Source organism: Pseudorca crassidens, chromosome 15, assembly GCF_039906515.1.
Source record: "Pseudorca crassidens isolate mPseCra1 chromosome 15, mPseCra1.hap1, whole genome shotgun sequence".
In the NCBI taxonomy this organism is placed as follows: domain Eukaryota; kingdom Metazoa; phylum Chordata; class Mammalia; order Artiodactyla; family Delphinidae; genus Pseudorca; species Pseudorca crassidens.
Window position 1 is genome coordinate 76,545,298 of NC_090310.1, and position 27,010 is coordinate 76,572,307.

Consider the following 27,010-nt stretch of genomic DNA (forward strand, 5'->3'; position numbering starts at 1 on the left):
TTGGGAAGGGGCGTGTGCCCACCTCCAGCAAGTTACGTCTGTGGGAAACAAGAGGCCCGTCCTGCTGGGGAGCTCGCAGCACAAACAGGCACCGCAGCCAAGAGAGCCGGGCGCGGCCCCAACTCCATCAGGCCTGGGCCCCCCGGGGCGTTCATTTCCAGCCCCTCCGGTCTCTGGGGCTCCCACACAGCCCAGCCTGGCAGCTGGGACCCTCAGGGGCGACGCAGGGGCGGCTGCAGGAAGCCAGGCAGGGGGCCCGTGGTGGGCGGGGCCAGGGGACTCGGGGACTTTCGGAAAGAGGAGCCCCTCCCCCTGCCGTGCTGCTCTCTGGGGCTCACCCCTGCGCGGCAGACCTCCCCCCACCCCAGACATCCTCCCAACAGGTGAGTCCCTACTGTGCACCACGCTGGGCTCGAGCTGGGGTGCATCGGGAAACGGGCTCCCGTGCTGGGGGAGCCGGCGCTCCAGGGAGGCTCACAGAAGAGAAACAAGAGCCGGAAGTCACCGTGGTAACAGAGCGCAGACCTGCTGGGCCCCGGCGTGACTAAGTGTCACACTTACTCACACAAGTGTCACACTTTGTGTGCCACGAAGGCCATGAGACAGTCTGTCAACCATTTTTTAACGCAACCGCAGTAAGAAACACATGTCACACGGTGTTACACACACGCCTATTTCTGTGAAAACCAGGCAGAAGTTTCCCCAGACACCCCTTCAGTGCACACCACGCACTCTGATATTTCCTCATCTATTCTATTCTGGTCTATTGCAGAGTTTAAGCGCAGGGCTCCACCCTCTAAATAGATTTCAAGACCCACTCATGCATCACAACCTGCAATTTGATAAACTCTGTACCAGGAAACATCCCGTGGTGGGTGTGTTGGACCAGATGCCCTTTGTCCCACAGTGAGGCCGGGGAGGGGGGCAGGAGGAGGGCCGTGCCCACTAGAGCCTGAGAAGTCACCCCCTCCAGTGTTTGCCCAGCAGCCTGCAAGTCCGGGGGGCTGGGGTTGGGGGCACAGGCCGGACGGCAGGAACTTGGCCTGTGGCCGCTCAGCCCGGCATCCTCCCGAGCCCACCAGGAGCAGCCCCCCAGCATGGCTGTGGCGGACAGGCCCCCGAGGGAGGCCTAAGCTGGGCCCACCCGCCCCTTCCCAAGAACCCCAGACCACCCCCCCGGACCCGCACTGGGGACCAGGCTCCGAGGAGCAGGCAGGCAAGCCCTCGGCCCGGAGGACAGGCAGAAGCTGCCGCAACACCCTCAGCCAGAGCTGCTCCTGCTGCTGCCACGGGGTCGCCGGCAGCTGACTTGGCCGCAGCCAGTGCCCTGGGTCCTACGTGCGTCACCTCGCTTCCTGCTCGCGACGGCCCTCAGAGGCAGATACGGTGGTCTCACTCCTGGCACTCTTGGTGGCAGCAGCACTGATAGGATCGCAAACAGCACCTGACGTTCCCGAGCACCTGCCAGGCCACCAGCACGGTGCCGAGGGCTCCATTTGATCCCCGCTAGTCTGGAGTCCTAACCACAGATAGCATCTGTGTGATCCCAGGTAAGTGACTTAACCTCTCTGTGCCTCTGTTTTCTCAGCTGTAAATGAGGCTGCCCCTAGGAATTAAAGATGCTTAACTAGGGCCTCGCACCAGCAGGCAGTCCATATAGGTTGATATTAGCCCCACTCGACAGCTGGAGAAACTGAGGCTCAGAGTCACTGGCCTGGTGGGAAGTGGGATTCGCTTCCCAGCCTGTCCAACGCTGAGCTCTTTGGCTTCCCTCCCTTATGGCCACCTTCAGAAGGACAGGGCAGAGGGCCATCACCCCCACACACAAAGGGACTGAGCCTCTGAGGAGCCCACCACCTGGCCAAGATGCCCCCCCCCCCCAGCTCCCAGGAGACCACCAATCGCTCCTGTGTGTCGACGTTCTGGCCTCAAACCACATGCTGCCCACCGCGGGGGCATCTCCCCGTCCCGGGCCAGTTCTCTGCAGACGACATGTCTGCTGGGGGCAGGCCTGTCCTCCTTCCATCATCCACGACATTCCCTCCTCTAGCTCCCCTCTGGACAGACGCTGTCCCTCTCATCTCCGTCATTTCCATGCAGCTGACGGTGACAGCCACACTGGCCATGCTTGTCACACAGCCTTTTGGTTTCTGAGACTAATTTATAGCCAGATTTCACCTGATTCCACTTACAAGGGAAGGTTTCCTTCCAGTCTCAACTGGGTGGTCTTGGGTTTGGAGGCCTGGGGCTGGGCTGCAGGCTTGGAGGATTAGGAGGGAGCAAACAACACAGCCCTCACCCCGGGAAGGGGCTAGCGGAGCTGTTCCACCCTGGCCACCTGGGGACAGCCAGCACTCTTGGCCACCACAGGCCTCCCGCCTGCTCTGGGTGTTCTGGGTCCCACAGCCTGGGTCCAGGTCCCACACTTCAGACTTCCGGGTCCTGCGCCATCCTCTCACCTCCCAGAGAAATCTCGATATTATTCCCGGGAAGACGTTCTCATTCCCTTTTGCGGCCCAGGAGGTGGCAGAGCCGACTGGGGAACAGTATGGGCTCTGGAGTCACCTCCCTGGTTCAAATCCAGCTCTGCCACTGCCTGCTGTGTGACCTTGGGTAAGTTGCTTAAACTCTCTCTGCCTCCGTTTCCTCATCTGAAGTGCCTGTTGGTGTCAGGGCAGAGGAGAGCAATCTGTGCTTCCCAGCCTCAGACATTTAGGCTTTTATACTTTTTCCTCTTACGGAAGTCCTTAGAGATCCACCTTTGCATATTTTTCTCATTATTTCATTGGGATAAATTCCTATAAATGGACTTTGGGGCCCGAAGTTGTGCATTTGCAGTTGCAGTTGCTACATATAGTGCCAAACTGCCCTCCGGAAAGACTGTACCAATGAACTCACCCAAGAGGTGTGGTTCTATTTAATAAAACTTTCTCCACCCCACATTGCCTTTGATTAGGCTTACACATCTCTTCAAAATCCTTGTTTCCTAGATCATAATCTTAGAAGTTAATACATGTTCTTCTTTCGGGTTATTATTAACATAAGATTTATCAGACTGTGTGAGAGCCCAGCCAGAGCCTTAGGGAAGGAGGTGTTCCTTTCTGAGCTGCAGATAATAAAAATTACTAAGCCACGCAGATTTGGAAACAAAAGTGACCAGGGCGGAGTAGAAAGAATTATCCTTGTTATGTTAAAAGCATGGTTGGAATTTTCACTCTGCGCCTGGCATGTAGTGTTTAGAACAGCGGCTCATACATGAGGTGGGCACCCAGTAATCCTTTCTGAATGGAAAGAGTTGTGGAAAGTGTGTTCCAGACAGAGGTAACAGCACATGCAAAGGCCCTGAGGCAGGAACGTGCTGGGCCCGTTTGGGGATAAGAAAAGAAGCCAGCGTGGACAATTCCTCCTATGACTATCCCAGGTCTAGCACTGCAAGTTCTGTGTCCAGAGAAATGCCTCAGCAAAGCAGGACAGTTGGTCACCGCAGGCCGGAGCAGTGTGAGCCAACTGGGATACTGTCTCCCAGCATCCACTGTCCCCTCCCAGTAACAGCCTGTTTTCTGGGCACACAGCCGGGCAGAATGAAGACTGCACTTCTCAGCCCCCTTTGCAGTCAGGGGTGGTCATGCGACTGGGCTGTGGCCAGTGGGAAAGAGAACTGTGTGCTCAGCTGCTGGGCCCCACCCTTAAAGGGAAGGCTTGTGCCCATCTGTCCCCTCTGCCCCTCCCTGCTGGCCAGACACTGGGATGTGATCCACCTTGTGGGAGAAGCCACACCCCAAGGGTGACAGAGCAGCAAGGTGGAAGGAGCCTGAGACCCTGAAAACTACAGAGAAGAATCACCCTACGGGCTTGGATTTCATGCAAAAAAGAAATAAACTGTCTTATTGAAGCCACTGTAATTTGAGGTCCCTGTCATGCTCACTGAGGCTCTAACCTACTTGGTAGAAAGGTGGGGTTGGAGAGTCAGGCAGGGGCCGGGAGGCCAAGGTGAGGGAAGAAACCAATGAGGAAGGATTCCAAGGCCCACCTGCTCCAGGTGAGAGTCCCAGTGGGTGCCCCTCCCACCGCTGAGTAATAGGATTTTCCCCACTTTCCCTTTAGGACGTTGCAAGACACACAGCCTAGTCTCTCGTGCTTATCTCCTGAGATGTCCTTTAAGATTACTTAGATACCCTTTCATTTTACCCACAGGGAAACTGAGGCCCAGACAGGAAGTAGCCCGCCGTTGTCCTCAGGAAAGAGCCAGTTCCCTTGAATATCCTCCTGCGTCAAGTGGCCATAATTTGCTTCTACATCTACTGAGAATCAGACCAGCTGATTCTCATTCATTCGTTCATTTATTCATTCACACGTCCATCTGTGAAATACTTTTTGTAAAGCAAGATGGTCACAGGAGCCTCTATTGTAGGGAGGGGAAAGTCCTTCCTAATCAACGCCTTCTGCACCCAACGAGGTATTTCTAACCCAAAGATGCAGGGGAGAAGGTAACGACATGGGGCTGCCCCTAGCCCGCCGCCCCCCACACCTGCCCCAGCCTCACCCCAGCAGCACCTCCACCTCCTCCCCGAGCCCTTGGGGTTCCTACCTTCACGGCCACCGCCGTCTCCAGCCTCTGGCCTCGCCTGTCCCCTCCCAGTGGTCAGAGGAGCCAGGCACCATGCGCCATGAATCCGAGAAGAGACCCGATCCCTGCCCTCCCGGAGCTTACCGGCCTGAGCGTGGGATCCTCCAGATCCGCCTCTCCACACACACAGGGCTCACCTGGGAGCAGCTCAGGGCTCACCTGGGTGGAGCCGGCGGGGGGCTGGGGGGACCTGACCCCGACCTCTCACCTGGGAGCAGCTCATGTAAAGCGCTCGTAGCTCACCCCGGGCTGATGGTTCCAGCCTCCAAGACACCCCGAGGCCTCCTTGGCTGCTTGGTAATCACACCAGGTACCTGTAAGGAGACGTGACTCTCATTTTCACTTAACTGGCAAATCCACATCATCAAAGAGGCGTAGATGCTCAGTGGCCCTTCCTTCCCTCGCCAGTGACCATTAACCTTTAAAAAGATGCTTCCTGAGCCGTTTGCTGAGCCTCGTTCTCTGTGCCAGGTGTGATGAGGCCCATACGTGGGCCAGACTCGGGAGGGGGTGAACGTGAGAAATGCCACAAACGAGAGACCCGGGCAGAGCGGGCCCCGGAGTGGGTGTGTCAGCCGCCACGCCGGAGCCCAGCCCCGGGGCTCTGGGACAGCGAAAGCCAAGTCTCGTTCAAGAAGTGAGTTCTACTGAGACAACGGCGGCAGAAATTAAAAAGCCAGATGCTGTCGCTCCTCTGATCTAAGCCCTCTGCTTCCCCTGACTCGGCGTAGAAGCCAAGTCCTTACACCCACCTTGGGGCCTTTCTGACTCGGCCCCTCCGCACCGCTCTGACTCCCCTGCCCCTCGGCCCCTTCCTCTCTCCTGTCTGGTTATACTGACCGCCTTGCTGAGCCTGGAGGTCCAGCTCCACGCCCACCCCAGGGCCTTTGCACGAAACCTCCTCCCCCAGCTAGTCTTAGGGCTGCTCCCTCTCTGTGGCTTTCTCAGGGGGCCTCCCTCACCCCACTTTTAAGATAACACCCCTACCGCATCCTCCACACTCAGGGTCCCCCTCCCTGCTTCACTTCTCGCTAAAGCACCGACCAGCACTGACACCATCCCTTTTACCAGTTGACGTCGGCGTTCGTCCCTCTGTGTTAGGACGTACCGATCCTGTAGGGAGGGATCTTTCCGTCTTGTTCACGGCTTTGTTCCCAGTGCTCAGAACAGGTCAGACACGCAGCGGACACTTCATAAACATCTGTGGAATGAGTGAGTGAATGCATGAATGAATGAAGAAAATCATACCTGAAGGACAAACCCCTGAGACCTGGAAGAACTTGTTGATTAAAGGGGTGAAGTTCCAGAGTCCACGTCCCTCCATTTGCTGAAGGGAGAGATTAAGAAATACAGTTATCCAGTGGGACGGCCTCGTGCCCGGGGCCTGAGTTGGCAGCAAACTGGCCGTCACGGTGACGCCCTCCGTGCACAGGGGCAGAGACACGGGCGGAACAGCAGGGCCAGCTGCGCGGCGGCTGCTCCCCCAGAGCCACGTGCTGCCGATTTAGAGGCTGCGGCATCTTGCTCCCGCTCCGCTCTGCCTGAGCCCTCCCCGCCCAGCCCTCCCCAGGCAGCTCCTCTCCATCGTCTGGGGCTCAGCTCACATCCAGCTCCGCAGAGAGCCCGCTCCCCACCTCGGGATCCGGCGTGACGCCCCCTCCCCCAATCACGCGCCGTGGTTTCGATTCCTCAACGCGCTCATCGCTCCCTGACTTTCTCTGGTTCACTCCTTCATGCACTTGCTTGTTCTCGCTGAACCCCCATGAGGACATCAGCTCCGTTTGGAGGGGGACCTTCCTGCCTCGCTCACTGCTGAACAACCCCCAGCCCCGTTCAGGGTCCAACACACGGTAGGTGTTCAATAAACATTTGTGAAATGAATGGCTGGAGGAAACAAGTGTACATACACTTTGAGGATTTATAAAGTGACATGGAAATTACCAATTCTTTGAGGGCCTGCAAGTAACATTTACCGTCATCCCGGGGGGGTTAGTTAGATGTGGCCTGATGTGAAGATAGCTGTGAAGACGGAAGGGTGGCCCAATTAGCTTCCCACACCCCCTCGGGCTTTTCTGTACTTCAATAAAAATGTTACCTTTCCTCCTTTTGAATCTGTCTTCATCGAAGCCCCAGTAACGATGGAATACAGCAATTACTTGCTTTTTCTTGTTTCCCCTTTAGGACACAACACGATTGTGTTACTGTTGGTTCAGAGGCTGAACGCCCTCCTCTGTCTCGGGAGGACCACGGTGTAGCATTCAGGGGGTTGGGCCACCCAGGAGTGACCAGGACTCTAGTGCCGCTTCTGCTCCTGCTACCTGCCCAGGCCACGTCACGCCTGGGCCTCAGGGCTGCTGCTGCCGCCTATGGGATGAGAACTGTGATGAAATGACCCCTGAGGTCCCACCAGCTTTGACCTGCTTTACTCAACGGGTCCCTGACAAGGTTGTAGGGGGTAGAATCTGGCTGGGGACCAGCTCCTGGAGTGGGCGTTGGCGCTCTGGCCCTGTTCCCTCCTATGGATAAGGGCCCGTCCATCGTCCTCGGAGGATCTAATTCACCTCGATTCCTACCTGTCTGCCCGTCTCCTCCTGCGGCCCAGACCCCAAGGACGCCCTGGCTCCTCTGAGGCCCGGTGCTCTGCTCCCCCGTTTCCTTCTAGTCAGTTCCTCTTGTCCTGGCCTCAGAATCCAACCTGCAACCTCAGATCCCGAGTGACTCAACCACCACCTTTCACCAGGACAGGTTCCCGAGTCTTCAGGCCCCCAAGGGGCCTTCCTGGCACATCTCGGATGACGGAGCACCTCCAAGGAACCCCAGGACCTCAACACCCTCATCAAGAGCTTCAGGAGGGACCCCCATTGGGAGACCACCATGGGGACCTTGGGGACTGTGGGACAGGCCGGGCGGGGCCACCACTCAGGCCTCGGTGTGTTGACTCAGGTCGTGGCTTCTGTTCCCCTGCCTCGACTCTCCCTCCAGCAGACCAGCCCCCGCTCTCCCGCTCACGCCCTGTGTCACCTGTTGTGACCTGAGGGCTGGCTAGGCTGTCCTCACGACCCCCACAAGGAGCAGGAGGTTGTGGGAAGGGGAGGGGCGGTGACGCCTGTGAACGTGGGCGTGAACGAGGTCAGGAGCTTGATAGTCCTCTGGGGCTAAAACTGCTCCGGGAATAATGCTGCCTCGTAATATTTAAGTAGACATTTATCAGATGTGTTTCCATGGGGCCCCACCTTCAGGGGGGATTGGATCCCATCACTGTGGGTGTCACTTCACACGTCAGCTGCATCGAACGATCAGACACACTCTGCTGCCCTCCCCTCCCAGCCCCAGTCCCCCGACCAGGTGTCCCCCAGGGCCCGGCCGCGCGGCTTCTGCTGGGGCCCAATGTCCCCCAGGGCCCGGCCGCGCGGCTTCTGCTGGGGCCCAGCGCAGAGCTTGGTGCGGTTGGTGCGGTTCCATGAGACCCGGGAACCGGGCCGTGCTGGGATCCGTGGTGACCAAGTCCCTCGTGAATTAAATCATTTAACAGATGAAATGGAAAAGGCCTCCTCGCTTTCCTTTTGAATGAGCCGTGAAATAGGCTCCAGGACCGGCCTCCAGGGCGAAGCAGTCAGCAAGGCCTGGCTCCCAGAGGGACTGATGAGGTGTCAGAAGACGGGCGCCAGGAGGACACGGCGCTCGGGAGCACCTGTCACAGTGCACAGTAGTGGAGCCTGTGTCCACAGGAGCCCCGACCTCGAGAGGCTGGAATGGGCGAGAGGGGTGTCTCCGGGTGCCCACTGGCCACATGCTGACGGGCGTCCCCACTCTGGGCGACCAAGCACCAGAGCTGAAATCCTTGGCCTCCCATCAGGGAGCGGGTTTGGATTCTGGTCAGAGAAGCTCCTGTCCACACTCTGGGTCACTGACGCAATTCTTCTCCAAGTGCTGGAGTTCCTCGTCAGAGGGAGCTGCTGGGGCACAAATGACACTCAGTCAGGCAGCGACTTGGTTTCCTCATTGGTTCGAAGGCGGGTCCATCCAACCCTGAGAAGGTGGAACCCAGGACTAGCGGGTCCCGGCAATGAATTCTCCGCAAATTAAAGAACAACAAAGCACAGTAAATCGGACTTGCACAAATGCTTTTCAACACGTACTACTCTGTGCCTGTGAGGACACAGCCACATGGACACAGACCTCTCAGCAGGTGGGGCTCTCGGGTGGGAAACGCCACCTCCCAACGCAGGATCTGAGAAACACCACCAAGGGGCGGTGCTCTCAGGTGACAGACACACCCTTTGCTGACCAGCTCCCTTGTGCGTCAGAGCGGCTCCATTGTCCAGCTGCAGCTCTTCTGCCGAGTCAGCCGGGGCGGGACCCGCTCACCTATGCAGGCTTCAGGGCTGGGATCAGACCTGAATCTCCTTGAGCCATCGAGAGTTGACTCACGTTCCCTATTCATCAAAAATGGTTCCTAATTACTGCGAAATACTGATTAAAAGTAATGAATGCCTTAGAAATGTTCTCTTGAAATGAGTTTCTTAATAAAAATATGGACACTACTTGATCATCCAGTGGCCCATTATCCACCAGAGAGATGGAGTGCCCTTGGTGTCCTTTCCATTCCTCTAAAGAATGAGGTAGAGTTAAAACTACATGGGTTTTGGAATCAGACTGCCATGGGTTCAAATCCCAGCTCTGATATTTGCTGTGTGACTTTGGGCAAATTATTTCATTCACCTGGACTTTAGTTTCCTCATCCATAAAATTGGTATGATACCTACCACACACGTTGACATAATAGTAAAGGAAATAGCACAGGTAGAACCCTTGTCCCATACCTGGCACATTAGCTCCCTTCTTTTATGCCCGGCTGGGAAGCCACCAAACATGCTTTCACTGTGCACTAGGTGGTCATTAATCTATTTTTTTCTCCTTTATTCCTAACATTGGTGATTTAGAGATGGCACAAAGGGAGGTGTTCGTGAGAGGTGCCGAGTGCTTTGTGTCACAGGCTTCCAATCCTGGAAATGGATGTAAATCTTAACTCTCTCGGGGAAATGTGTGATCAGATGGTGTTGGTGGCAGGTAACATTCACTGAGCACTAACTGTGTGCTATAGGGACACACACTAGCTCATTTAATCCTCACAACCACACTTGGAGGTCGATATTATTATCAGACCTATTTTACAGGTGAAGAAATGGAGGCAGAACTTAAGTTCAAGATCACAGAGATGTAACTGGCAGACCCACGAGATCTGACTCCAGAGCCTGTGTATTTCACCTCTGGGCTCCATGAAAGCCCGCTCAATGGCCACACTTCTGCAGGGGTGACCTAGCCCCCAAGTTGGTCTTCATTCCAGCCACACCGTGTCACCCTTACATGAGTCTCAAAGACCCTATTGTTCCCAGAAACGGTCAGGAAGAGTGTGCCATGGCCTTGGAGGGTGAAGAGCTGCCTGTGGTGGGCCGCTCAGAGAAGGGACAATTGCAGGGTGTCTGGTAGGGGGCACTGTTGTTCCTGCAGCCCCCATTCTCTGAAACCTGTGTTCAGGGAAGGCAGGCTTGGAGCCAGGAGTAGGAGAGGATAGGGCTGAGTCCTCCAGATCGAGGGGGCACCACAGACACATGCCTTATGAGCAACAAGAGAGACAGGATGAGTGTTCGGACTTTATAGTTTGGTTCACCCGCATCTGTCACTCCTTCTTCTGGTTCCTGATTCCCCTTTGGAAAAGTCACCTCTCCCCATCTTTTAGTCTCTGGGGTCAGAGTGGACATGACCCAGGCCTGGTTCATCAGTATCTGCTTCTCCCTAGCCACTGCAATTGGTTCAAGGAGGAGCACATGAAAATAACTGTTCAAATGAAATTCAATCAAAGGGTTGGTCTGGTATGAACGGAAATGGGGGTGGGGAGAGCTCCCTTTCCTCTGGGATGGCTCAGCCGGGAGAAGGTAAGCCTGGACTTCTGCCTGCAAATGAAGGCAGCACCAAAGAACATTAGACTTGAGAGATGCAGAGAAACTGAGTCCAGCCAACATTTTGTGAGCACCTGGATACAGCCATACCTGAGGTCAGTGTGCCTCGGAACTCTTCAGTTACATGAGCCGTTAATTCTTTTTTGTTTTTCATTTGTTTGTTTGTTCAAGCCAATCTGAATGGAGATTCTTCATTTAACACCAAGAATTCTGATTCAAACGAAGACCAAGAAAATCATGGATCAGTCTGGTTTGGAGTAGCCAGGCTCGTTCACATACCATCTCTATACAAGTGTGTGGTATTAATCATGGAAGTCATCCCCAGAGCTCAATTTCTCAAGCTCTGCAATTCCCTGGGGGTGGAGGGGAGGTAAGAGAGCGAATAAAATTATTCTTTAATTCTTATGTTATTGAAAGTCGGCTAGGCGCACTGCAGATGCAATCTCTTGCTCAAATTGCATAGAATTTGATTGGCTGGTGAAAGAAATCCTTCTGGAGGTTGGTCTGGGTGCTTCTCTTCCCACAAAAGTAAAATTAATGGCCTCTGATGAACCTTATGAATTTCAATTATCATGAAAGGAGAAAGACTCTCACAGTAAGAACACTAGCTCTTCTGCCCCCCAAGCGTGCCCCCCAAGAGCCCACTCATTAAAAAGGGGGTGAAATGTTTCCCCGACTCAGGATTGTAGTTTCAGTGGAGGGATGCTGGTAAGAGGTGGCACCGGAGGGTTACCGTTTCTTCTGGCAGCAGGAGGGTGGGTGGCGAGAGTGTTCTCACCCGGATGGCCAGACGGGCTGTGGGGCAGTCAAGGCTCTTGGCTGGAAGCCGTAGTGACCCACGTGGGTGACGTGAGCACAGTGGGCTTTCCCTGCGGGATCTTGAGCCCCACAGACTAGAAGAGACGCAGAGAACCAGGCGGAAACCACAGGACTCCGTGGGGCTAAGAAAGAGCATCTCGCACCAGAACGGGCTGATCAGGACGCTGCCTGGGAAAGTGACCTCCTCCGATCCCTCTTCTTTCCGTCACTTGCTCAAAACAGAGTTCAGGAAAGAGCGTGTAGGGGCCAGACTTAGACCAGCGCCCACCCCTCAGGAAAGCCGGGTGGAGAGGGAGGACCTCGACCCTTAGCTTTCGTGATGGGACGTGTCACCAGGGGCTACCCCGCACCCCTCCTACCTGGGGGAGGAGTGATTCCCAAAAGGACGACTGGAGCTTCAGCGAGGGGATTCAATTGTGGGCAGCCAGAAATGATCCCTGTCCCCCACGTGCCACTTGGGACAGGACCACGGTGAGCCTTGGGTGCCGGGCTCATGTGAGCTTCCCCTATAGGGGCACCGGGGGGCAGGGGACACATGGTGGACCTTTATGGAAAAGGCAGCTCTCGGGACTCTTGACTCCAACTGAAATGCTACAAGGCTGTACTCGGGGGTTATTTCTTTTTACAATGAATATTTATCACTTTCATAGTAAAAACGATTTTTCATTTAGAAAATTAAAAAGCTACCGTCTCCGCAAGCAGCACACCAGAAGTTGGGGCTAATGGGGCCAAATGCTTCCAATCAAGTCATCCGCACGCTTTGGGTCCCCACGGCGGCTCCAGCGCTACGGTCGGTGCCCAGGGGTGCGGGGGTCGGAACAGTGAGTTTCGTGGAAACACCTGCCTCCAGGGGCCCAGCTGGGCAGACCGTCCCTTAAATTGCTCACAGTGAGATTGATGAGGAACAAATTACTTGCCGCATTTGCCCTGTGTAGACCCAGTCAACACACACACACGTCTCGCTGCCGACCTTTCTTGGGAAACAGTGTCGTCGTCAGATTTCCACTTGCTCCGCGGTGGCCCATCTCCTTAAGGCCCCTCACGTGCCGAGCAGCACGTTTTCAGGGCCTCTCCCCGCATTCCCTCAAGAGCAGCACTGAGGCCAGCAGATGTGATCACGTGGTTTGTTCCCTGCACACCTCCAGGGGGCCCCGTTCCCACTGTGGTGGGCGTGAGTGGTGTCCCAGGGTGTGCAGTGCCAGCCTCTGCCGGCCCCCCTCTCCTCAAGTCCTCAGGGAGACCCTCACGCACCCTAGAATGTCAGTCTGGAAGGTGCCTCGGAGACATCTCATCCGGGGCTTTCATCTCCTTTCCTTCCAGGAGAACTTTGCTCAAAGTGGCCAGGTCGTGCTCCTTGCCCTTAGGTTTTTCAAGACATCACCCAGCAGAACAAATTTCAACATCACGGGTCCAGTCCACTGTCCTCGGTGAAAGAATGAGGAACTTGAACCTGGAGAGGAGGCACGTCTGCCAAGGACGCTCTCCAGGCAGAGCCGGGGCGAACGACCGAGCAGCATTTTATAATTTGCAAATGTCTCTGCACCCCATGTTGTTACACTTGACCTTCATGATCGTTGGTCACTGTCAGATGACACTGCATTTCACACATCAAAGACAAAACTGACCAGATAACGCATCATTGTTTTATGTGCCACTAAGAAAGAAAACATTGACAACTGAATTACAATGCAACAGTGAGACTCCATCGATTATGTGACACAACCAGATTCAAGAGAAATTAACATGTGAAAAGGGTGCACCTTAGAATCAGTGCAGTTCAGTGTTCTTCCCACTTTACAGATTTTATTTTCTAGATTCAGGGGTCTGGTTCACCTTGATTCCAAGGTCTGGTCTGTTCACACACGCACTGCTGGCCAGAGGACAAGCCTGGGATGTAACCTCAGCCCCCTGGTGACCGTCTCCAGTCTGGTCCAGGATGGAGACACGCACTGCCCCCATCTCCCTTCGAGGACGGATCTGCCGCCCCGTGTGGGACCTTTGGTCAGCAGACAGGCCCCCACTTCTTTAACATGACTCCCCAAGCTCATTAAAGAACAGACGAATGAGCTGTATAAATAACAACAATTTAACACTGTGCGTCCTCATGCCTACTGTGAAGCAGTGGCCTGGACTCAATGGGAGAACTGAGATGCGCTGAAGTGAGTTGTTTGAAAAATTCCGCAGTCTGGCAGGGAAGTGAAACCACAGGTGGTAGCAGGCCTGGGACCTGAACACCTGCCCTTGGCTCAAGGAATTTCAATGATGCTTCGACATTTCCACTGAATGTTGGCATGAACTCTGAGGTTCTTCTACAAGAAGGATGGATAACCTATGGCAGAATCTATAGATACAAGCTGCGCCTGGATGACTATGATGCTTCCAATAAAAGTCTTTTTAACCTGAATTATCTGGGGCATCTACCCTGCTTTCCCTTTCTCAGTCTATGCTGCTTTCGTGAATCCTTGGACATAAATCCACATTTGCATCTAAGCCTTCTGTTTGTTTTCTTCTGCCCGTTGGAAGGAAGACAAAGTAGGGGACATTTAATAACCTGCTTCCGCCCTCTGGTTCCATGATATTAATCTGACCACAGAGGATCCTTAATGCTTCACCATCACAAAGACTCAGTTTCATACATGAATGAATCGATGTCAAATGGGAGGGGGGCACGTGCCATGTTTTCCTGACACCTCTTAAATGCGTTCTTATTTCATATTGATACAGATCAGGGGCCGTGGGTCATGCTGACGAGCTCGTGAACTACCTGCTACTCACCAACAATACAAGGTCCTGTTTTCCTGATGGAGCAGTTGATGTTGATTGCAGAGGATGTCCGTGAACTTGAAATTGTTTTGATTGTTGTTTACCCGCCAGGGACCTTGAGCTTGAGACCTTCCTACTCCACACAGAGGTGCAGATGACACACATGGTGGGAGTACTGTCGAGAGACATAAATTAGAGCAACTAGAGTGAGATGGAGAAAGAGAAGGATGCGTTACTAATTGGGGCATCATTACAGGGCTTCTGAGAAGCTAAGAGAGATACAGCATCAACATCGAAACCCCAGAAGTGGCAGGCAGAAGTGACCACATCTAGAGCCAGAGGCCATGAACATAACTGACAGGCTTTATGACCCTGAGGGGGAGGCAAAATCACTCTGACGTGACAATATGCTAAAGTGGGCGTTTCATTGTTTTCCAGAAGCTGTAATTTTCAGATGATGACTTCAGGGATCCTTTAAGGAGGATAACTGATTACCCGACAAAGAACTTGTAGCATTTCCTCTTTACAGTGGAAGAGAGAAAAAGCAACAACTCAGCTCTTTCAAGCCGAAAAGGAGCATTTTTCAGAAAAAACATTGCAAAGTTTATAACAATGGGAGCCGGAGGAAACACAAATACATCTCGCCTCTTGACAAATGAGATTTAATTAAGAGACTCTTCATGCTAGAAAACAAAGTCTTGCCTGTGCCATGAAGGGAAAAGCGACAGGCTGAGGGGGAGGGTGTCGCTGACAAACAGCCCTGCGTCGGCCCGTTAATTATTCATAAACGTCCTTGTGATGGAATTCCACTGCTTCACCTATTTTTAGTTAATTCTCTATTTTTTTACTCCAAATGCTACTTGTGCTAATTGATGAAATAGTTAATCCAGATCACAATAAGCACAGATGAAACAGAGAGGCTTGGGTTTATCCGCTCGAGGAATTTTAATAATTTTACACTTTGCAGGGATGTAAAGCATGGGCACTGAAGGTATTTGCACAGAGATGCACCTGTGTCTCCCTGCTCCCCACGCAGACCTGCAGTTTAGTGGGATCTAAACCTCCCGGCCAGCTGGTGCTCGCCAGCCGACACTCCCAAAGCTGGGGGCTTCCATTCTGACCCTTTCGCCGGTCCCCCCAACCATGGTCCCTGTGATTCCAGGTGGTCCTGAGGCTTCTCCTCAAAGCCCTGCGTCAGGCTCAGTCCCAGAACAAGATACATTGCTGACTGACTCTGAGATCCCTGCTGGCCACGCCAGAGCTCCTTTCTGCATATTTCCTGACCATCTCTGATTTTCTCCTGAGTTGTGACCAAGGTCCTAAAACTGAGGTCTGCCATCCCACCCAGGTTCTGAGCTATGAAGCAGGCTGTGGTGGGGAATGAGGTGGAAAAGAACAGCCCTAGACAAGGAGAACTTCCCGTTACAACTGGAAACATCCGAAGAGGCAAATATGACCCCAGTCACACCCCTGCTTCAAACCTTCCAGAAGCTGCCCACAGCCCTTAGGATGGAGCCCAAACTCCCAGGCCCCTGCCCCTCACCAGTCCCACCTCCCACCACTCACCTCTGTGTTCACTGGGTCCCGGCCTTGGACATACCAGGCTCCCAGCACCTCGGGGCCTTTGCACATGCTGTCCCCTCCTCCTGGAATGTTTCCCCACCCCCACCCCAATTCCTCACCTAGTTACCTGCAGCTCACCTGTCATGTCTCAGATGAAATGTCACCTCCTTGAGGGATTCTTTTGTGTCTGTCATTATCCCCGCATCCTGGCCCAGGGACCAGGTCAGTTCCCCCGAAGCTCCTCTCATGACACCACAGTGTGTTTCTTTCCCCGCAAAGACCACATGTAATGACATGAGGTCTTTATTATCTGAGGACAATTGAAACAGATAAAAAGCCATTTGAGACAAATCCAATTAAATTGGGTAGCAAAGCTTCACAGCAAATATTTTGTGATTTAACAAACAGGTACCTGGGACTTACTTTCGGCATGTGCTGTTCTCAGTACCCTACACATATTAAATTGCTCAGTCCTCCGTACCATGGATACTGTTACTATTACCTCCATTTTACAGATAAGAGCACTTAGGCACAAGAAGGTTGCCCAGCTAGTAACTGGCACTGTCAGAGTTCCTGCTCTCAACCACCTCTTCCAAACTAAAGGCTTCTCCTAGAATAAATGAAACTAAATTCTGCTCCTCAACGTCTGTCTGCTAAGCAACCCACGGCCTTGTTCCAGGACATATATTCAGTCCGTACACGGATGTGCCTTGAGGGCTCACTATGCATCAGGAGCTGTCCCGGGTGCTGAAATGATTTACCTCAGGAGCAATCGGACGCTAAGCTGTTCAAAGATCTCAGACCTATGACTCTAGTTGAATTCACCTATCAATCGAGAAAAGGCGGTGCTAGTTTTTAATAAATAGGCCTGTCCTCTGAGGGCCAAGCACACACAAAAAACAGACGAGAGTGAAGAGTCAGTACCTCACTCCAGTTCAAGCAACAGATCCCAACCCATGCCGTGTCGTCACCGTGGCAGAGAAGCAGGTGGGGGTGGGGCTCCTCTGGTCACCTGCCCCCCAAGCTGTCGGTGGCAGTGCGCCCTAAGTGTCACGTTCCCAGGGAGCACCATGTAACCGCACCTGAGCCAGCAGGGAGACTGACCACACACCCCACCAGCTCCCTGGACTGTTCACCCCACCCCAAAAGCCAAACCTCTTCTGGACCCCAGTCTAGCCAGTGGTCAGTCACTCCACCCAGTCCAGGACTATGATGGGGGGAGGGGAGGACCGGAGCCACTCAAGACGACATAACCTCAGAAAGGAGCTTCAAAAACACAGTCGGCGGACTTCCCTCGTGGTACAGTCGTTACAAATCCGTCTGCCAATGCAGGGGACACAGGTTCGAGCCCTGGTCCGGGAAGATCCCACATGCCACGGAGCAACTAAGCCCGTGAGCCACAACTACTGAGCCTGCACTCTAGAGCCTGTGAGCCACAACTATTGAGCCCACGTGCCACAACTACTAAGCCTGCGTGCCTAGAGCCCGTGCTCGGCAAAAAGAGAAGCCACCGCAATGAGAAGCTCACGCACCGCAAGGAAGAGTAGCCCCCGCTCGCTGCAACTAAAGAAAGCCCACGCTCAGCAACGAAGAACCAGAGCAGCCAAGATTAAATAAATAAATTTATTTAAAAAAACACACACAGTCGGACCCACCGCCTTGTGAAGCTTCAATAGCCTGCAAACCGGCTCTGCCTGCTCAGTCTGCTTTCACACACGGCGTCCGTCTCCTCCCCGGACTGTTGTCGCCTGGATCTCAAGACACACCAGCCACCAGGAGGTGTGGACAGAGGGGTCAGATCTGCCACATCGGACGATTTGATTAAGATCCTCCTTGTTCTACTTTCCACAGATTTTTTCATGTCACACCTGACATGTCATATGCCCTGAATGAATATTTTCCTGACGGAATGACAGAAACTTTGGTTTGCAAAGGTGCTGCTGGATTTTGACCTTGGAGTGAGAATCACCTCACATGCTTTCAATAATCAAGAGATCTTTCGTTTTAATTCACTCATCAAAGATATGTTTTCTTTCTGAGATGTTGATTTGGTCCCTCTCTGTTTCTTTGTCCATGTGGGAAGCAGACAGCAAATTGCGTGAATGTGAAGTCGTTAGCAGAGCTGCCATGATTGGCTAATTTGTTTCTCTCTCTCCCAGAGCGCAATCAGGGAGTGTCTTCACGGGAGGCTGGTTAGGGGAGCGTGTCCTTTCCTTCTGCAGCTGCGGGTGGCCTGGAGCGGGGGCGGGGCCGGGGGAAAGGTGGAGCATATCCCCACCGTTCACCCCAAATAGAAACATCCTAATTCTCACACGCCGGCCACTACATTGTAATACAGTAGAAAGCAGAAACTGCGTGAGTCCTAACAGACTTAGGAGCTTTTCAAATGAAGGAGGAAGCCCCTTAGTTTCTGCTCATGGAGTTTTGAGTCCCATGCAGCACTGGGCAGGGGTCCGGAGGCCACCCAAACCAGACCCATCGCCCATCCATGGGCTCACCCCAGCAGGCCACGTCCCCACTGGCTTCCTTTCCTGCTGTGAAGCGAAGGGGAGGAGCTACCTGATCACAAACGGTGTATCAAGCCCAGGAGACGATACCGGCTTTCCCAGACTCATCCTTGGGGGCCAAGGTTCAGCCTAGGTGAGAGGTCCGGGTGCCTCCACTGATGTTCCAGCCCAAAGGACTCAACCCTTCCTGCTACAAAGATTTCTTTGAAAAACAGATAAACTGCAGTCGGAATTTAAAAATCTCTGTGTTCAGGTTCGCTTTTGATCCTTCCTCCTTATGACCAGTTGGTTTAATCACACTTCTTCACTGGCACCTTTATCTGAGATGATGGGTTTTTACTAGGAAACAGGCTTCTGACTTCTCTACGTCTTGATTCTCTGGTCTTTTAAAGGTTGTCATTGGAGTTACATAAATAATGTAGGAGGAATGAACTAACAGGAGAGGCTGCTCAGACGTTGGATTAACAAACTCCTGCCTTTAGTGCTTCACTCCCTCCCTCTTTTCCTCATTAGCTCTTTCTCTTGAATAAGAGAGAGAATTGTTCTTCAAATCTGTCTAGATGTTATCCTTGGGAGGTTAAAAAAAAAAACTGGCCAGTTCCTCATGTCGTAGCGTCAGCCTGAGCCTGGGACACGGGGGCTGCAGTCCAGCCGCCCACCGTCCTGACCACAATTCCAACCGTTCTGAATTTTTTCTTTTTGGTATGTTTTATTTTCTTTCTCCCAACTTATTTTGTTTTAATGTCAAACCTATAGAAAAGTTTAGAGTAATACAGTGAATATTCACATAATCTTCACCTAGATTCACCAGCTGGCAATACCAGGCCACGTGTGGGTCATCTCTCTCCGTGGGCATTATAGTATATGTGTGTGTGTGTGTGTGTGTGTGTGCGCAGTTTTCCTTTTCTGGCTAAATGATTTGAGACAATGGTGCAGAGATCATATTTCATTTCTAAACACTGCAGTGTGTATCTCCTACGGAAAAAGACATTTTCTTACACGATATCAATACCATTTTCACACTCAAGACAGTTAATGTTGACACAGTAATATAATCTGACAGTCCAAATTTAGTGGGTTTTTTTTCATTTCGGATCACGCACTGCATTTGGTTGTCACGATTCTTTCATTCTCTTTAATGTGGAACAGTGTGCCGTCATTTGGTCTTGTATAGTGTTGACTTTTTGAAGATTCCAGACAGTCGCTTTGTACCATGAATGCAGGAAGTGCTCAGAGATGATGGGAACAGGTCAGAAGCTATGACAAAAGGCTTCCCCTGGACAATGTAAAACTATTTGAGCATAAAAAAAATGTATGGAAATGGATAGGAACACACTGAATATTTTTCTAAAAATCTATGAGTTCACAGTGATTGAGGCCAGGGACAATTCTTTCTGAATAATGCCAGCTGATATGCGTAAGGAATGATAGAATTAGAAAAACGTAATAATTGACTCAGGTGCAGACCATCAGTGGGCACCAAAACCATTGGGGGAAAGCATTTTGGGGAACACAAGATCCCCAAGTATCACCCTGTATGTTACTTAGCGATTACAAAGGGGAAAAGGATCCTTTACAACAGAGACATCTGGTGAACACCACCTTAACCAAGGACTCAAACCTGACATCCCAATGACAGATGAGCGGACATTACGAGGCTCCCTCCCTGAGATGAGCTGGGCACAGCCTCCCTCTGCAGAAATCCCGGCCTTCATCTATCGGGAAACAGTCACACTCACCCATTCTGTGGGACGTCCTACAGGCCAGTGGGCCGGCTCCTGTCTGACCTCGCCTGGGCAGTCAACAGACACTCCCTGCTTTGAGCTCTGCCTCGTGCCAGGCCCTGCGCTGGTGCTGGAGATGCAGAGATGGAACCTTGTCCTTCAAGGATGGAGACGATGCTCAGGAGTCCGTGTCCGCGGGGCCTCAGGCATTTGGATGACCTTGAAATGATTTCTAGATGACTGCAACTTCTCCGCCAAAAGGAAAAAGGAAAAATACATATATTTGTTGTTTTCTTCTCCGGATCAAACCAGACGGGCTGGTTTCAGAATCATCTGTCACTAGAGAGGCGCACTCAGGAGCAATCTGTGGGCCCTTGGTCACCCCATCAAGCGAGATGGCTGGGGTAGCTGGGACCGTTACCATCACGACTGCCATCAGGATCTGTGGCTGTGACATCATCACAGGGCGTCAGCCAAGACCCGCTGGAACAGGAGCTTCTATCACCGGGTCTGAGCCCCTCTGCAGCGCCGCTGCTGTTGGCAAAGCAGACTTGGCCACAGATGGCAGCAGCTTCAGAACCAGCCACGAAAGCAACGGGAGGAAGGTCTGCGAAATGACAGAGTCAGATCATCCGGTCTAGAACCGGGGATGTTTAAGGGTTCTCAATCTCTTGCGCTACAGCCTAAGAGGCAGATCTCTGAGCCTTCACTCATTCCTTCTGCACATATGTCAGGAGGACCAACTATGTGCCAGACACAGCTGAGGTCCCTGGAGATGCAGCAGAGAACAGATAAAGACCCAGGCTTCGGGAGCTCGTGATCTACAGAGGGAGACAGTCAACAACGAGTGACAGCCCAGGACAGTGAGCACAGCACACAGTGGGGCTGCATACCCCCTCGTTCCTCACCATTTTTGCCCCGTGGTGGCTTCTTACTGCCCCTGAGCCTCTCCCTCTGAGGCCTTCAGCTGCAGGGGCCCGCGTGGCTGGGAACTGACATCCTGGGAAGCAGCCTCCTACGAACGCAGAAGGCAGCTGGTGCAGCATTCCCCGGCTGAGTCACCCTCAGTGCATCCCCTCTGGGGCCTGTTCCAATCCGTCTACCATGGCAGCCAGTAGGACTGAGCCTGGTGTCCCATGGTGGTCACCTGCTCAGGACCCCAGCAGGGTCAGTGTGATAACCCTCCTTCCGTCTCCCTTCCGCGGTCTCCTGCCAGAGCTCCCTGGGATCGCCTCCTGATACTGCTGATGACACCCAGTCTCAGGGTCAGCTTCTGGAAGAATCCAGCTTTAAGTCATATGGAAAGCATAAAGCAGTAAGGAGGCAGTGAGTGTCCTGTGAAAAATGGAGCTGGGAGGGGGCAGAGGTGGTCCTGGAGGGAGGGGCTGTGGTTGTATAGAGAGCAGGTGGAAGGCGACATTGGAGCAAGGCGGGTGGGCATCTGGGGGACGAGTGGGGAGTGCAGAGCAAATGTGGACCCTGCGGCTCCTCCTGGGAAGAGCAGGAAGCCTGTGCAACAGGAGCAGAGTGAGCATGAAAGACAAGTAGGAGAGAGACTGGGGCGGAGGGAGCCAGAGTGAGGCGGGCCGCGTCCAGCGTGGAAAGGGCTTCGGCACGGAGCGGGGTGGGGAGATGGCGGGCCCCGCGCAGGGGACTGGGGTGACCTGATGTCCCTCTAACAGGTTCGCTCTGATCAAAGGTGGAGAACAGACTGCAGGGGGCGAGGGCCAAGCAGGGACACCAGGGAGGACTCTGTTACGACAATCCCCAAAGAGATGACGGTCAGGTATCTAGGGGGCAGGGAGCAGGGCAGGTGGGCCAAGTGGACGGATTCTGATCCATGTGGACGGCAGGGTGGACGTGTGAGCAGAGAGAGCATCTGGCGGGCGTGAGAGGGGGAGAGGAGCTGAAGTGAGCCGGAGCGCCCCCAGGAAGGGGAAAGCTGTCACCCCGGAGCTGGGAACTGCATGGGGTATGAGGGAACCCGACGACTGTTAGACGGGGAGGGATCCAGAGCAAAGTTGAGCATGTGAACGTGGCCAAGAGAGGAGAGGTCTGGTCCCACGTAGAAATAACTATTTTAAACTAAGAATACCAGGCTATTCCTGATGTCTCAGACAAATCAGATCACATTACAACCTCCTGAATATGACAAATTATATTTTTGTCAACCTGGAACCCCTCCAACTGAGGAAACATGTGAGCTTCCCAATGAAAACGGAGAACCAGATGGAGATGGTGTAATTAGAGCTGAACCACAGTCATTCCCCACTACATCCTCACACCAACCCATTTCTCAGTGCTCTTGCCTCGGGTGGGAGTCCCCAGTGGCAGAGACTGGAATTTTCAGTTCAGGGTATTTGGGGGGATCAACACTTGTGGAGGGAAGTGGGGGAAGAAGGCCAGGCAGGGGAAAGTTTGATGCAGGCCTGACAAAACCTCAGCAAAACCTGTGGGGAGCTCTGGAGCTTGTAAGGGTCAGCCCACATTGGGGCCAAATGTCCAGGCTTTATACCCCTGTCTCGTTCAGTCACCAGGAGTGGGCTCTCCAGGAGGGGCATGACCATGGACAAGAAAGCTCCCTGAAGCTAAGACAGAACCCGAAGGAGGCATCTTATGCCTTGTATAAAAATTTTGCAAGAAAATCTAGGATATTGCAACTACGATTTAGAGAGGCTGGTGAGACGTTACAAACCAAGATGGATAATCCTGAAATCACAAAAGGGGGAAAAAAGACATATTGAAAATATTAAAATTTGGAACGTTTGTACATAAAATGATTACATTAAAAAAGTATATATGTCTGTAAAAGTATTTGTAAGTCAATAATAGATGAAGAATTCATTTAATATAGTTCAATATACAAAGAACTCTTACAAATTGATAAGAAAAAGAGGCAATGGCTATATATAGACAATCCATGGAAGAATGCATCTCTTCTGACCTCACAAATTGTTGGAAATACATCCCATAGAAGTAAAAGTACTTATATCTTGTACCAATACACACAAGGATGTCACTACAGTGTTGTTTTTAGTGGCCTGGAACCGGAAAAAGAATTAATTCCCTTTACTAATGGAGTGGCTAAGTACTTTATGAGTATATCTGTGGAATATTGCACAGCGCTGTAAAGAATTACTTTAATTTAGAGCTACAGACGGTGACTTGAAGTATTTAATTTTAAAGTAATGAATTACTTTAATTTAGAGCTATAGAAGGTGACTTGAAGTATTTCTACCAGGAATTGAGTGATAAAATCAAGATACAGAAACATGTTCGTTATGGGTTTATCAATTCTGTGACCTTTTTAAAGAACTAACTTTTAGCTTTGTTAATTTTATCTATTGACTTCTGTTTTCTATTTCATTTGCTTTAGTTCCTTATCTTTTCTTAATTCAACTTATCTGGTGTTTGCTTTCATCTTTTTTTCCTAGTGTCTTAAGGTGGAATCTTAGGTCATTGATTTTTTATCTTTCTTCTTTTTTAACATATGCATTTAAAGCTATAAATTCTCCTCTTTGCACTGTTTTGACTGCACCTCTCAAATTTTGATGTTGTATTTTCATTATCATTCAGCAAAATTTCTTTTGAAAAAATACTGAGTCTATTTAGAATCTTTTAAAAAGCAAATAATAATTCAGTTGATACACAAATGTGTCCAAAATGATGAAGGAAAAACAAAAGTTACTGAGGTTTGGGACATAATATTGTAGCATTAATTTGAAGAAAAAAAAAACAACTTTGTCTCAAAATTTGTTAAGGAGGTTGAAAACCAAGTAATCTCCATCTGTCAGAAGTAAAACTGAAAGCTAGTTGAGAATCTCAGTTGAGATAGTAGGATTTTGTTTTCCTGTTTTTACTCTGAGTTGGCTACCCGTCTGCTTGCAGTAACTAACTGTCCCTTATCATCTGTACAACCCTTCTTCCTTTAGTAACAGAACCCCTGTGGTTCAGGAGGCACATTTATCAGCGCAGAATTAGGACTACAGTTTCAAGCCTCCCTTGCAGTCATTTGTGCCCAGGTAAGTACTGGCCAGTGGAATGTGAGGAGTACAGGTAAGGAGTACCCCTGCCAGGCTGTGCCGATGAAGGGAAGCGTGTGCCCGATTCCTCTCCTTTCCTCTCTTCTCAGAGCTGAAATGCAGACAACTGTGGGGCATCTGGCCCAAGTGGATCAAGCCAGTGGTTTTGGCATAGTGGAGCAAAAAGATAGAGGAAGTCTGGGCCCCTGACAGTTTCACGGGCCAGAACTGCCACACCAGCTCATGTTCACGAGTGAGAAATAAACGCCTATCTTGTATAAACCAAGATCTCTATCACAGCAGCCAAAACTAACTCCTAATTCAGAGCCCACAGACACTGGATAAAGACCTTAACAGACATTCTGATTGGGGCTCTTGAGATATTTCCCATACAAACCAAACCTAGAGGAGAATAAAGGAATCAGGTTTAGAGCCTTTAAACATAACCCATGGCAGAAATAGAAGGAGCTGATTTTGTGGGTGGAAAAATTGAGTCTGAGACAGATGAAATGAATCATTCACCAAAGTTAAGAAGCAAATTTTGCTACTTAAAATGTAAAGGTTTAACAGTGTACCCCAGACGGCAAGTAACAGACCTGAGACCACATCCAGCCAGGAGATGTGCCGTGACCAGCCCCCAACTCGCTGGTGTGTGCAATTGGTTTTTTTTTTTTTTTTGCGGTATGCGGGCCTCTCACTGCTGTGGCGTCTCCCGTCGCGGAGCACAGGCTCCGGACGCGCAGGCTCAGCGGCCATGGCTCACGGGCCCAGCCACTCCGCGGCATGTGGGCTCTTCCCGGACTGGGGCACGAACCCGCGTCCCCTGCATCGGCAGGCGGACTCCCAACCACTGCGCCACCAGGGAAGCCCTGCAATTGGTTTTTGACACTAAAAATGAGAAGATTCCATAATGTATGTTTCAATATATCAGATCATCCCGTTGTGCACTTTAAATCTCTTACAGTATTAGCTGTCAATTGTACCTCTATAAAGCTGGAAAAAAATAGAGAAGGTTTCACATAAAAATCTAGATTTCCAACTTCCTCTGAAAAATCAAAGCCATGCAGGTTGGATGTATCTTCCATCAGGCAACTCATGACCTAAGCAAGTCTCGGCTGCCCTCACTGGGTGGGTGTGAGGCTGAACTTGACACAGCGCTTAACACCCTCTGTTGGCCCTGACGGTCATTACTATTCATCATCCCTCTGACTGCTGGGCTTTTTTGGTAAACAAACCTCTTTACCCTTCTCTCTGCTAAAACCAACAGAACAAAAGATGAATCAAGAGAGCCAAGTTTTTCAAGAAAAATGAGAGCATTTATTTACTATGCAAACAGAATACAGCTGTGTGGAAAAAAACACACTCAGCCAGCTTTCCTCACATACACCTCCTCTCTAGGAGGCGCCCTCTGTAGACATGTGAGTTTTGATCCCTTTTGCACAACCTCTGGGTACAACCTCCTCTCTCCTTTCACAGTTCCTCTAACCAGAGCAAGGTTCCAGGGCCCCTTCATTCAGGGGAACCTGCTCATTTTTCCAGATGATGTCATCGCGTCTGGAGCCAAGTCTCTATTTGGAGGTGTTTTCTTTGACTTTGTTGCTTTTTCCTTCTTGGACCCGGGCAGCAAGTCAAGCCTGCCCGCTTCCCCAACATGTTAACACAGACAGCCTGCTTCCCCAACTAGAGAGGCACATGCTAGCTTAATTACAGTGAGGGAGACTCAGTTGCTATTAAAACAGTCGAGTGATAGACAAAACCCTTCATTTGGGAGGAAAATTAGTTGTACACAAACAGGAACACATTTCATCTTGATTTAAAAGCTGCGACACTCCCCTGGCACAGAACCCCGGCTATTTGTTTTCTTTTCTGCCTCCGTCTCCTCCTCCCAGGAGGGATTTTCTTGGCAATGGGCCGGGCTTTGAGGCCCCACGAGGGTCCCTCCTGCAATCTCCCTTCATCGGCCAGCCGTCCTCTTGCCTTTGTGGAAGCTTCAGTTGCCCCAGCCCACCTGGAGCGGGACCCTCCCTCCCAGCCCTGTCCCTTCCTGTGCCCGGTCCCCTCCCCGCAACCCCTGAAGAGTAAAAACTGTCAAGTCAGGGACAGCTGCTCCGCCCCGGGGCCCGGCTCCTGGAGGTGAACGAAGGATTAAACGTGATGAATAACAGTCAGCGAAGGCGACACACGCGGGGAAAGCGCTCGCTTTAGCCCAAACTCCCAGATCGATCGAGAGGGCCACAAATAACGAAATCATCCATCTTCCACCCACTAAAGAGGAGTCCGCTGCGGCCAGTTGGAAAAGGGCAGCGAGAGACGTCCCGCCTCCGCCTTGCAGCGATTCGCGCTCTGGGATGTCCCTGCTCCCACTGCCCAGCGAATCCCCGGGCCCCTGGGGACGGTGCCCAGCGGACGCCCCACAGAGGTCTTCCCTGAGGAGAAGAGGGGTGGCCAACAGCCCAACCCCACCCACAGGGGCCGGGGGGTCCCTGACCCCATAACCTGCTAACTCACTTAGGACTTACACCCTCAGCGCCCCTGAGGAAAGGAAGCCAGCCAGCCCCTGCTTCCTCAGTCATGGTCACACTCATGGGTTACTGACATAAAACAACTCAATTTTCATCATTTCGCTGGGAACATCTCCATAACACTCTCCCAGGAATCTGGGCTGGAAATGCATTTCAAGGCTGCCAGAATCCAGGACACACTTCTAGACCTTTCTATCATCCTCATGACCAAACCGTTGGGACAGGCATTGGAGTCCCAGCATCAGGTGCATGGTCCCCACCTCACCTCTACTCTCCCCTGGGAAATACACGTTGCTGTTTTGTCCTCTTCGGTACAGTTATTATTACCTGTAGTACTTGAGAATTTCATCAAATCTAAGATGACTTGGGAAGAAAACGTGGGGATGTCAGGGAGCAAAGAAGTGCACGAAAAACCGGGACACCAGGGAGGGGTCGCTCGCAGCAGAGCCAAGAGGGGGAGGGGCAGCAAGGTGGAGACGAGGTTTTGAGTTCTGGGCAATGTA

At 51.9% G+C, this 27,010-nt stretch overlaps 2 long non-coding RNA genes across 3 annotated transcripts; both read right to left on the bottom strand.

Moving 5' to 3' along the window:
- Positions 1-1,932: 1,932 nt before the first annotated feature.
- LOC137207963 (uncharacterized) lies at positions 1,933-8,729 on the bottom strand. Of its 2 annotated transcripts, none has more exons than XR_010935405.1 (4): positions 7,201-8,729; positions 6,723-6,991; positions 5,696-5,828; positions 1,933-4,941 (listed from the first exon to the last, which is right to left on the bottom strand). It is a non-coding gene; the product is annotated as an uncharacterized lncRNA (long non-coding RNA). The 2 variants fall into 2 exon arrangements; XR_010935406.1 differs by having other exon boundaries at positions 6,723-6,802; positions 7,201-8,728.
- A 3,473-nt stretch (positions 8,730-12,202) lies between these two features.
- Positions 12,203-20,840, bottom strand: LOC137206472 (uncharacterized). Its single transcript, XR_010934665.1, has 3 exons — positions 19,979-20,840; positions 15,871-16,042; positions 12,203-14,344 (listed from the first exon to the last, which is right to left on the bottom strand). It is a non-coding gene; the product is annotated as an uncharacterized lncRNA (long non-coding RNA).
- Between the last annotated feature and the right edge of the window lie 6,170 nt (positions 20,841-27,010).